Below are 13,806 nucleotides of genomic sequence, written 5' to 3'. Positions count from 1 at the left end.
TCATGCTAAGACTGATATCAGGGGCTAGAAAAGGGTGTGCTTTTCTAACTACGAGCAAAGTTGGAGGGTAGCAGCAAGGCCTATGGGGCATTCTTCAATGGCTTCTTTTAAGTTTTGCTATATATAAAATGAAGTTACACATGCAATCACATGCTTTGTGTTTATATATTAGCAGTATTAATTTTAAAATATTAAACACTTCAGATATGCCCCACATTCTGTGATAATCTATCCCCTTCTCCCTCTGACTTTTTACTCTGTCAATATTTTAGAATTTCAGTAAATGGAAATGTCTCTAGTCTCTGAGTAGTAGGGTAGTGGAGTGAGGGGGAAGGGTCCATGGAATATTTGTGTTCCTCCTTACCAGTACCATGCTCTCAAAATTGCTTCTTGCATCAATCTAAGATAACTTGCATTTTGGATAAAATATTGTTATCTACTGGACTTCAAGATTAACCTAAACAGAGGATATTTTCCAAACGTACACCTATACAATATGGTAACTATCACTACACAGTTGGTTTCAACAGGCTTGTTTTCCCACCGGAATTCACATAGCACACCCATAAATACACTTACAGACCGAGTGCAAAAGCTGTATGTACATAAAAGTTTGAAAAGGTACTCAAAATGTGGTTTTATTTTTTGTTTCTCTATTTCAGAGGCCCAAGAATAGACAGTTGGTCTGGGTGGCTGACTGATACATTAAAGAGAAGAGAATATTGTGGTGACTTAGGGGAGAAAAGGAACATACTATTTAGGGGTGTGCCTGTGGAAAGAAGTCAATAAACCAAGGAAACTGATTCTAGGGAGAATTTCTATTTACACCTCCCCTTACAATTCTTCCTCTGAAGATTCCCCCTTTAACCTTAAAGAGTAATATTCTATTTGTTTGAAGGTAAAAAGAGGAAAGGAACTAACCTTTAATGAGCATCTTTTATGTACCAGATACTTTATATGATCTAATTCTCATAATAATCCTATATAATTCAAATTATTATGCCCCCCCCCCCTTTTAACTGAATAAGGGAAGATCCAGCTGTGTTAAATATCTGTGGTCACACAGCTGGGAAACAGTAGAGCTGGATTTCGAATCTAGCTGTATAATTCTAAAATCCAGCCTGGTCTTCAGAGTCCAGTGGATTGAGTCCAAATGGACTCAGGCAAGCATCATTGTTTACTGAATATTGTGGGTACAGGAGGAAATTGGTTGTGAACAGTGTGTGGTCTTGTCTTTTTCTTCTCTCCTTTTCTCTGGAAAGCAGCCTCTTAATTCTGGTTTTCCTTAGAATATTTTGGCTATGAAGAGATTGACTTGGGGCAGGGATAGTATTTATCTATGTATTTTTCCTGTGCCACACCAACATTGGACCTACAGTTTAAACTCAATTTTTTGAATATGTCTCAACTGGCATCAGGTTTAAGGCTACCAATAAGCTGACTTGATCAAGGTAATGATTTCAGGAGGACATACTTATGTGTTAAACTCTGTATCATTCTTAAAACTACAGCTACAGAAACCAAAAGGGTGGGAGGGAAATACAGTAATAACAGAATACATGACTGCTAATTAACCTTATTAACAACTGCAAACCAGTGAACATTTATATTTTTATTTTCTCAGAAAGGCAATTCATTATTTTTCCTTCTATTAACTACCTTTCCCCCCCAGATAATCACCTATATCAAAACCACCCTTTAAAAGGTCAGTAGGAATTATTTTAAGACATTCAAATATAAAAAAATGTTGTTATTTTAATAGGCACTGTGGATAGTTTAATTTGTATCTTGTATTAAATTAAACATATGGTGAACAGGGTATAATAGATTTTCTGTAATTTAGCTGCCAATGTGGCAACAGCAGCCAGTTACTCTCACCAGCAGACTTGTCAGTGGTTTGTTTACTAGCTTATTTGAATTAAAATAAAGCTTCGCTTCTGCTGACTGCACATCATTATCTATGAGACCATAATCCCGCTAGCAAATCCTATATCTTCCAGAACTGGCTCTTTTGTTTGGGATTACTGAGAGCTTAGCCTATAACAAAGAGGAATAAGGCATCCCTCTCATCCTCATAATTAAGTGTGGGGACTAATTTAGAAACAAACCCAGAAAGATGTACTATTTGGAGTTATATTTCTATTCAGAATGGAGGGGAAACAGGATAGGCCAAACACCTGATTGTTAACAGAATGTTTATACTATTAAGAAGTGTACTACAGGAATCCAACTTGTTAAAATTAAGAACAATAGCAAAAAAGGCACTGATGGCCTCTGCATGGGGCAGTAATTCTGTATGAAGGATCTGAAGGTATGTTTGAGAAGAGGAAGTATTAGGGTGTTAGGTGGGAGATGTGCTGTATGCTTTGTGCATACTATTTATTTTGCTCTTCAACTATCCTAATAGGTTGCACAATTAATAGTTGTTATGAGCAGAGTTATTAAATATTGAATAAAAATAATAACAAAACACTTTTTTATTCGCTAGAAAAATATGACTGTCACTGGAAATTGTTAACATTTTACTTCCATGGTGCATAAAATTTAGTCAAAAGTAAAGAGTATGTACTTTCCTGGGTCTTTCCATATACCCAGCTCAAAACAAATCCCTGTGAGTTCTGGTAGCCCAACGTTATCTGTGTTTAAGGAAAAAATTTCATAACTAGGATGTATATAAGCACAGCTTTTATAAACCACAATCCATTTAAAACTGATGTCTGTTAAAGAAGAGGGAAAACACAAGGGTTAATTTATCAATGTCTTTAACATTAATTGTCACAGATGGGAATTCTGAGGACCTCTGTGAAACCAAACCAGACCCTGGTGAATTATAAAGCAGGTCCTTAGACTTTAAAAAACATTTAAGCAAAGTGACAGTTCAGAACATCTGTTAGCCTTCTGTCTGAGTATAAACTAGATGTCATGGAGTGCACAGCTGTAGGCATTTTAGGCTTTTTTGCCAACATCTGTCACAGCAGTACAATAATATAGGTAATTATCAACACCTTATATAAACTGTTTGCTATTTTAATTTTTAGAAAGAGTAAAATTAGTGTTACAGTCCTTGGCAAAAATAACTGTGATGAATATAATCATTTTTCTCTAAAAAAGATGAATAAATGATCTGATCATTCTTTGAAAAACACACATTTAAATATTTTCTGTAGCCAATATGGGGTATTCTACCATTTTAAAAAGCAAAAATTCTAAATACTTTTTTAAAAACTAAAGACAGAAGTACACGTAAAATAGGGGGAAAGGTAGAAAGAGGCCAATAATTTGCTATTCAGAGCAACCAAAGATATACTTTGTAATATAAAGATAGGGGTTGTTAATACCACACAATTGTGGTGTTAATCAATTTCATATTCATAAAGATTAAAAATTCATTTTATAATGTCAGTATAACAAAATTTGAAGTGATGCATTATAAAAAATTGCCTTCCTCCCCTCTCCTTGCTCCTCTCAGTCTTAGAATTTTGCCAAGAAATGGCATATGGAACCATAATTCACATTCGGCATTTTAGTAACTAAAGTTAATTTCAAAGGGGTTAGCACATCACATAAATCCAAGGAATCTTCACTCTTTTAGGACCACCTGGATACGGATCATCTACAGTGCTCTTCCTAAGATACTGGGCATTATTCTCATATCTGATTCCCTTGACCTATACTATAGTTGTTTTTCAGTCTAAAGAATTTGAAGCAGCAAGACTATATTCCAAAGTACCTGTTCTGGGGAAGATGCCAGTCAATAATGTCTTATTGAAAGACCAGGCCCAGCTAGAGGAAATAAAGGAAGTGAGCTACAGCTGGATTTCATCATCTAAACATGCAATGTAATCTTAACCAATTCATTACACACTCCTTTTGTTTCCACTACAAAAGGGATGTTACCTTTGTCAGAGGTTGTAATTCCAGTATGTTCAAGGAAAGACAAGGGAGAAATTGAAAAAGTGCTATCAATTCTACTCACAGCCAGAAAGAACTGTAGGGTCAGAAGGTCATTATCACTGTTCCATGTACAGTTCAGACTAGACCACAGATAGCTAAACTTTCCCCATTGCAATAAGAAGGTATAATAAAAGAGACTCAGAAAATACTGAATAGGAATAGCATAGGAAATCATATTCTTGAACACACTTGATTTAACACATGTGAAGAAGTAAATGAAATGAATCTTGGGGCAGTAGTTGTGGATTCTTAACATTATGCTTTCTTAGAACAATCTTGTGGAGGAGGAAAATTTTATTAATGGGAGGCCATGATAGCAAAAAAAAAGTCACAAATGTCAAAGTTCGTACTCTCAATGTCTAGAAAGGGTCAAATGAGAAAGCTAGGGAGGAAGAAAATATGGATGTAAAAGGCAGACAACTGGACCCAAAAGGATTAAAAATGAAAGCAAGAGACTAAAGAAAAAGAAAAATGTGATAGATACCAACAGAGAATAATGCTATCGGGATTGTGGGGAGAAGCAAAAGATGATACTGATCATCAAGTGCAATATTAGGGACCAAATGGATATTGAGGGCCTGTGAGTCTTAGCACTTCATAAAGACAGTGATCAGCTGTAATAAATGAGTCTTGGAAAGATAAACAATTAAAAATAATAGCATAGAAGTATCAGTTTGAAATCTGTTAAAGTGGATTCATTTGATCATTCTCAATGCCATATTTCTTTACCAGCAAGGGAAAACCACTCTAGTCTGACATCTAGAAAAGGGAGAAAAAAGAGCAACCCATGTCCCAAGCAACCTGACAATACTTTATTTTTAACAATGGATTCATCTCCCTAAGGATATTACTTTTTCTATCTGGTTTTAAATGTTTGGAACAGAATAGCAGAACAAGGATATCTGTGACATCAGATATTAAACTTCAAAAATGATTGGACTAAAACAATCTTCACTACAGTGGTGGCTTATAAGGAAATAATACTATTTCAGCATTTTATTGTGAATTTGAACACACATTTGTCTATAAATATTCTTCATTGATTACTTGGCATTCCTTGATTGATAGCAATAATATTTTGTTAGGGTCCATTTTATATGTTGAAAATTATTTCCTAGAAGTCAGAGCCAGCTCTGATAAGCCCTCTGACGCAGACACAGTTTGCAGTCAGCATGCTCTCTTCCCTTTTTCGTGCTATCGCCTCTCCCCACTTGTGCCCACTGCCCTCGTCTTTCTTCATTAAGTATCTTAATCCAGGCTCATCTTCCCTAGGTAGTGTCCCAGGCTTGCCCCATCCTTTCCCTTTTCAAAATCTGAAACAAATGGCTATAAATGGAGTCACCAAAATCATTCATCATGTACTAATGACTGATAATAACAATGTGTTCTTTCTTCAAAGTTACTAGCTTTATGCGAAAAGCTCTTTGAAGGTAGGCAGGGCACAGATCTTGGTCATTTTTGTAGCCTCTGTATCACCCAGCACAGTGTTTTTCCCATAACAAATACACATTCACTTGAAAATGAATATTTGCTGAGTTTTATGTCTTCCTCCCTAAATTTAGTTGTATTTATACATATATCTGAGAGTACTTCTATTTTTTATTTAAAAGTTTTATTTTTATTTTTTAGGTTTCAGTAGCTAGAGAGATACAGTGGTCAAACAGAATTAGAGTCTTTGAAAGCAATACTAATTTTTTTCCCTCCTTACTGATGTTTATTACAAGCCCATTAAAGAGAAATTTTAAAAGAAAAATGTAATCTATAATACTACCACCTTAACACCATAAGTAACTTAAGTTTTCTATATTTCCTTCTGGTCTTTGGCCCACAGATATTTAAAAATTATATTTATAGCACACATAGTTTTGGGTTTTTGTGTCTTGTTAATTTTGCTGTGTTTTGAAACTGAATTTGTCATTAAGGGACAAAGACTTAACTCTCAATATTAAAATTTCTAATGGCAGAAATTTAGACCCCCACAAAATGTTTGGATTGGGAAGACTTTTCCAGAGCTTTCTAAGGCCAGCTTTCCTGAAAGTAGCTTATCTTTCATGTCTAAGTCACAGGATCCTCTGTTTTAGAAGGAGACATCTAGGAATTGAGGGCCTTAGAGAAAGAGCAGATCCAAAATGAGATTTAATAGTAGGCACTAGCTTCCATTTTGATTGTTGATAATTGAAGGCATTTATCTATCCTTCCTGGAGTCTGTCTAGTAAAAAGTCTTAGATCTCTGAATTTTTCTATCCTTATTCCAAATACATATGTCACAATAGTGTATGGTCAAAAGGCTTTGGATGTATAGGCCATATTCACTAGTGTAAAGAAAAATCAAATTAATTTTCCTATTAATCTGATCAGTCACTCTCTTGCAACGCAAGCCAAAAACCCTTCACAGAAGAAACACTAGAATGTTTTGTTAGTCAAAGAATCATACTGAATACTTTTAAGTGTTATATAATTAGTATTTTTACCACTATAAGTCAAAAAGATTTGGAGTTTAGCCTTGAGTGTCCATTACCAGCAAATGGAAGGATTAGAAGAATATGATAAAGTGGTTCATTAGAAATATGCACTTAAATGCAGTCCATTTCTCTCCTTTCCCCTACTCTGTTATGACCTTACTATCTGCTATGGTACTTACATATTCAGTGCAAGTAGTGTTCTCTTTCTCCTCAGACACATACACGCAGACACACACACACATATATGCAGGCTCACCCCTTGACATCCGATCACAGGAGGCTGATTAATTGTGCTGTGCAGTTCAATCCACCATTTCTGATTTAAGTGGGATGGCATCTAGAGTATTTTTCTTTCCTAACATGAAACTAAAGTCTTACAATAAGTAATATTATCAGTCTAAACATAGAAGGGGATTGCTTCCTTTTTAAAGGTTAGAGTTCTTAGGATCAAGACCCTCTGAAATTCTCCCCCTTATAACTCAGCTTGTCCTGAAGGGACCAGAAAATCAGGCCACAGAACAGACAGAGAAAATTGTGCTACATAAAAAATGCAGAACTGATTCCCATCTTGCACCTGCAGAATCTGCTGTCAGCTGTTAATTCTAAGTTCTGTGGCATTTCTTGATTCCTGACTGTTGGGCTAATTTATTAACTCCTTAATATCTTCAGCAAAGACTACATAGCCAAATATTTATGAGATCAAGAAAAACACAAGAAAGAAAGGGTGATTGAGCAGGCTGACTGAGTTTTGTGTTTACTTCACTATCATTGCCAAGAGTTGTCTTAATAGTGGCATGTCATCCAGAGCAGCATCTCAAAATTCAGCCTTGACTTCCTAGCCTAGCTTCCATTCATTGCACCTTCAGCAGCCAGCTAGCCATTCAGTACACCATCCTTATTTTAAGTTGCAGGCAAAAAAGCCAACAAAAATATGGTCACATTTTAAAGCCTTTTAAGCAGTGAGCACCTCCATCCTTTCCCAATTGTTTTCTGCATTTTCACATTCCTAGTTAATAGGTTTTTAAAGCAGTTTCCCCAACTCTTTTCCTGCCACATACTGTCTTGCCTGGCATCTGTGCAGCAAAAGGCTGTTCTTCAAGAGGCTTTTAAATCCATTGTACCACTTTGTGCCTTTCAGCTGCTAACTCTTCAGGTATGGGCTGTGTTTCTTGTTAGCATATTTTGCATGTTCCAAGCCATTCATAGCAACCACAGCCCATAGAAGATAAAAATAAAAATAATAAATACAATCACTGTAAGTGAAGTTTAAGGCTATGTTTGCATTTTTCTATTTGCTCAAGGTATCCATAGACATCTAACAAGAGGAACATTTTCAGGAAGTGTACAGTTTTGAGGTGAAATATAAGTACAAGGTTCCTTCCCTTCCTTTTCTTTCTTTTTTTTTTTTTTTTTTAGAATTAAAATTCCCTGGTAAGTCTTGAGGCTTCAGTTTGTTGAAACATTGGTATGCTATGTATTAAGCTGTTAGGAAATCCTCCCCATCTCCTTGTTCTTATTAGTAGAATGAGGGTAAGAAAAAGATGCAAATGATGAGCATTGGAAAACTTGAATATTGAGAGCTCATAAGGTTCTAAAGGTCTGTATTTACATTTTTCGTTTAACAAATATTTATTATCTACTATGTGCCAGTGATTGTGCTTAGGCATTAGATGTAAAGATGAACAGGAAATAATCTTTGTCCTAGAAGAAGCATGATCTAGTGAGGAGAAAGCCAAGCAAATAATCAATTAATTAGATGTGTGTTTTGAGAAAGAATCCTTTGTGACCTTGCTTGGAATTAATTTGTTTACCTCAGAGAAAATAAATTTAAGGTAAATATACTGTTACAATTTGAAGTAAATAAGCATTTTCCCTCCTGATGACAGAAAATAGTGATGACTAGCAATTGGTTTTAAATACTTACAATTGTATGTTCTTTTCAGGCTCTGCAATGATGTATGCTTTTTTTTCAACTTTGTGACTAGTGATCTCATCATATTGCCAAAATGAATTGAAGTTTTCTAAGCAAAGCAGCCATTATAAATTATTCAAATATTTAAGTCTATAGTATGTTCTTTTATCCTGATTTTGTCCAGCAGGTGATATTTTATAGTACATTACAGAAAACTAGATTAGCAAAGGCTTTCAAGGATGAAACTGTTTGTAACAACCACTTTTTCTTTTTCTGTGCTACTGTTCTCCCTATAAACTATATAGGCACAAATTATATTTCAATTATTTTCTCATCATCTCTTTATAATCCTCTCTCTTCCTTAAAGAAGGGTTCATGTCTTTTTCCTACTTGGTAGTCCCAGTGCCTATAATTACTGGCACAAAGGATATGTTTAGGAAGGAATGAACAAAGGAAGATGTTCAATTTTTTCTTCAAACTGAAGTAGTAAACAGATTTATTCACCCATCTGAGTCACTCTGTCTTTGAAACTATAAGTTATTCTTTTATTTCACACACTAAATAACACTACATAGTTGAGCTTTTAAGATGAACTGGTCACTCAATACATTCAATTCCTGACAGCCAGAAGTACCATATTTATTTTTTGCACTGAATATTTACAATAACACAACAAAGATACTTCCGTTCAATTACATTTGGATAGTGGTGTTGCTAAAAAGAAAGTATTTCACTTAAAGGTTCAACAGAATGAGAACTTTTATTCTACTTTCTCTAAAGAAAGATTGGCCTGTGTCAAAGTCACAATTACTTTTGATTAGAGATCTTACAATTATGGGTCATGTTGTGATCAATCATATCTTGCATTGGATTGTCTGCTGTATGTATTTTATAGTATTTGCAATCTTTTAAAAGTCTGAAACAAACAACTAATACAGAGTATAGGTGTGCATGCATTTAAAAAGAAAAAGAAAAACTTTTAAAACAGCCAATAGGCAAATGGTTTCTAAGTCTTTATTAAAGGAAAGAAAATTTGAAACTTTCTTATGATTTGTTTGCATTGATTAATTTATTCAATGTGTATTTACTGACTACCAGTTTTGTGAAAAAGGTTATGTAGTTGCTGTGAGGGCAACAAAAATGAACAAGAAATAGTCCTTGCCCTCAGGGGCCTTTTAATCTGGTGAACAAGATGACAGTATGCATATAATATGATTAATGTCTCAAGGGAGGCACATTAGGAAAGTAGGGTTTGAGCTGGATCTTGGAGAATTTAAGCCAGCAGAGATGTGAGGAAGCATTTAGAAGGAGAAAAAATGGCATATGCTAAGGCTTCATAACTGGAGGAGGATGGATGTATTGCGATAAAGGCTTAAATAGGTTAAGTATATATAGTAGAGACCTTTGGATACAAACCATAAAATTCAGTCTTAAATTCAGGTAATACTGAGCAGTTATTTAAGAAAACTTAAACAAATTTATTTAGGTATAATTGAAATAGAAAAAGCTGTACATATGCAATGTATACAAAAAGGTAAGTTAGGGGATAAACATACACACATAAAACCATCACGACAATATATGCTATGAAAATATCCATCATCTCCAAATGTTTCCTCTTGGTTTTTATTTTTATGTGGTAAGAATATTTATCATAAGATACATCAACTCAGCAAATTTTAAAGAATACCATGCAGTATTGCTAAATGTGAATTATTTAATATACAGTCAATTTGTATATACCATATTCATGTTGTATAAGTGAATAATTATACCCAGTTTAATACTTACTCCTAGCCCCTGGCAACTAGTATTCTGCTCTCTGAGCAGTTATTTTTTAATTCAGGAAATAGAAATGCCTTTTTTTTAGGAAAGTTAGGCTTTTATCTATTGGATGACTAGGTCTGAGAGAAGGAAAACTAGTGGGGGGAGCTGAGATGGGAGAGTTGTGAGATTCTAGGGTAGGAGTATCATATTAGGGTTTGGCTGGTCTCTCAAAAGAAGTAGATGAATACTGGATGAATATCCTAGCTATAGGAACTGCTAAAACTTGTCCTAAGTAGGAGTGATAGAAAGCAATAAAAAGGAATCAAGTACAGCACCAAAATTTTGAGCTAGGAAGACAAGGAAATTGGTGGTATTAGGAATACCTAAGAAGAAAGTCAGATGGAGGAACTGGTTTAGTGAGAAAGATATGACTTTGATTTTGGTTCTGTTGTATTTGAATTGCTGTTAGTATGTTCAAGTTGGTTATTATCAGAGAGTAATGAAAATGGAGGAACCTGGGAGAGAAGTCAGGGCTAGAGACAGAGATTTTGGAATAATTTGCATTGTAATGATAACTGAAGCTCTGCAAGGGAAAAGTCTTAAAAGAGACACAGGGTGGTGTGAGAACTATGGACCAAATCTAGCCACTTAGATTTGAGAAGATAAGCTGATAAGCAGGGACTGAGATAGAGTGTTATCAAAAAGATGTAAGGAGTACCAGAATTGGAAGGGTGATAGGGACAAAAAAGGAAGGAATTTAAAAAATGGGGTGAGGTCAGTAACACCCAAAAATACTTGCTTAAAAAAAAGTTCTCATTTAAAAAACATTGGCTATATTTTATTCACATAGTTTTGGTGTTATATATCTGACAGATATGTTCTGTATTTAGAAGGATACACACCAAACTCCTTGTTTGTTTGTTTTTAATAGTATTTTTTTGTTGACATATGTTGATATACAATATTATATTGGTTTCAAGAATACAACACAGTGGCTCAACAGTTATCTGTATTATTAAATCCTCACCCCCACTAGTGTGGTTACTATCTATCAACAGAGAAAGATGTTATGGAATCACTGACTACATTCTTCATGCTGCACTTCCATCCCCGTGCTGACTTCTATTATGACTGAGATTTTTGTGCCCTTTGTCCCACTCAATCACCTCAACCCCTCCCCCAACTCCTCCCCCATGATAACCACCAGTACAAACTACTTATAGTTATTAATCTGGAGGCATAGGGGGGATAGGTTTTCCTTTATATAAGTATACAAAAGTGTATCAGTCAGGATCCCAGGAGGGGACAGATGGCACATTCAAATTAGGATAATCAAGAAGGGTTTAATACAGAGATTATTTACAAACATGTGGGCAAGGTGTTGGAACACCACAAAGATTAGTTAGTTAGCAGGAGCTGCTAACATCCCTAGGCCCAAAAGGCTAAGGAGAAGGAGCAATTTCTGGAACTCAGGAAGAGTGGTAGAGTGAGGACTGTGACTCAAGGAAGTAACAAGGCGGAAGGGATCCCCAGGAAGGAGACTAGGAAAATAAATAGCCTGGCCACACTCTCCTTCCATGGCTTTCTTACTGTAGATTGGTCTAACTCAGTCAGAAGCTATATGTCCAAGGAGCATGTCTACACAAGGCAGCCTCCTGAGGTTGGGCAAGGGTCTGGATGGGCAAATGGAAGATAGTTGGTACAAACTGCATTGTGTGAATTTAAAAACAGAATTGTATTACTTCTCTGGTTTTATAAAGGTATGTGTAATTTTCTGCACAGTGTATGAATTCATATACTATAAAATGTATAAAGTACATCAGTGTATAATGATTAAAGAAAAAGAATCTAAAACCCCCACCAAAAATAGCCCCTAGCTTAGATGGTTTTCCAGTGGGATTTTACAAAACTTTCAAGGGATAAACAGTAATATTTTATGTAAATAGCTCCAGAAAATGAAAAATAAAAACAAAATAACAAAAAAGAGAAGTTGCCCGGTTGGCCAGCAAATTTTATAAAGCTTGTATAATCTTGATTATCAAATCAAGATAAGGATGAGGAAGAGATAAGACAGATAAAGAACATACAAGACAAGAAAAGCATAAACTTATATCACTTATGGATGCAGGTATAATAATCCTAAGTACTATATTAACCAATTCAACAGTTTATTAATAAACATTACATATTGATAAAGTATTATTTATCCTAAGAATGAAAGGATAGTGTAATATGAAAAAAATGTATCAATGTATTTCACTTTAATATGAGACCAGAGAAGAATTATCCTATGATTTAAAGAGACGCAAAAAGTATCCTATTTCTGATAAAAGTTGTGTGATAAAGTATTAAACTAATTTATGATAAAATTTACAGAATATTAGAAGCATCATGAAAATTCCTCATGAAAGTTCCTGGATTATTTACAAAAATTTTATGCTAAACTCACTAGAATAAATCAGAAACATTTCCATTAAAACAAAGAACAAGAAAAGGATGTTTACAATTTCCACTACCACTCAAACTTACCATTGGAAGTCTTGCCTATCTTTTAAGGTAGGATCAAGGCATATGGCATGTTAGGATTGGAAGAGATGAAACAGTTATTAGCAGATGATAGGATTGTCTATATAGAAAATCCAATTAAATCAATATACTATGAGTGCTAACAAAAGTTTAGCAAGACCAATAGAAATACATAAATCAACTTAAAAAAGGCACTCCTTTTAGACAAATTTTTCTTATAATAATACAAATAAGATATTATTTTAAGAAATATAAATCTTTACTTTTTTGGTTTTCTTTAGTAGAAAAACAGGAAAGGCCATAAATAAGACTTGAATAAATGAAGAGAGAGGCTGTTTTCATGGTTGGTATGACTTAATGTAGTAAACAATTTTCTTCTAGTACACATGCAAAGTAAATGAAATTCCAACCAAACTTCCAACTGGATTTTTGAGGAACACAACAAATTCTAAAATTCATATGATGGCTGAAGGCCTCAAACTTTCTAAAGAAGTACATAGAAAAGATGACCCAAATATACAGTAGTCATTTGTATTCATCAGATATCAAGACATACTATAAATGATGATGTTGATGATGATGTTGATGATGTTATTATTATAGCAATATTGTTATAATTAGACCAATGAAACAGCATTGAGATTGCTGTATATGTAAGGATTTCTTATGATAAAAGTTTATATCACAAAGCAATTGAAGAAGGACATTGTTTAGTAGATGGTGTCAGGATAACTATCTCATTATATGGAGAGATATAGAGACTTCTAATTTATACAAAGCTTGGCTACAGATAAGTTAAAGATCTAAATGTAAAGAGATAAATCTACAAAGATAATAGAAGAAAATGTGAAATAAAATCTTTGTGTCCAAGAGGAAGGGAAAAGCTTTTTAAACAAAAAAAAAGTACCAACTATAAGTAAAAAAAGAGTGGCTGAATTTGCCTACATTGAAAATTAAGAATTTTGTTAAATGTGGTGTACCATAGGTAAAGTTAACAAACAGGTGTTTGATTGGGAAAGTATGTTTGCAGTGTTTAAAACCAGCAAGAGTTAATATCCAAAATATGCAAGAATTCTTTTAACTCAAACAGAAAACGGAGGAAATCCAAGGGAAAATTCATAAGAGGGTAAATGGGTAGCTCACAGAAAAGGTCTGAATGAATAACAAACATATGAAGAGTTGTTA

The sequence above is a fragment of the Manis pentadactyla genome, chromosome 1, assembly GCF_030020395.1.
Source record: "Manis pentadactyla isolate mManPen7 chromosome 1, mManPen7.hap1, whole genome shotgun sequence".
Taxonomy (NCBI): Eukaryota; Metazoa; Chordata; class Mammalia; order Pholidota; family Manidae; genus Manis; species Manis pentadactyla.
This window is presented reverse-complemented; position numbering follows the sequence as displayed.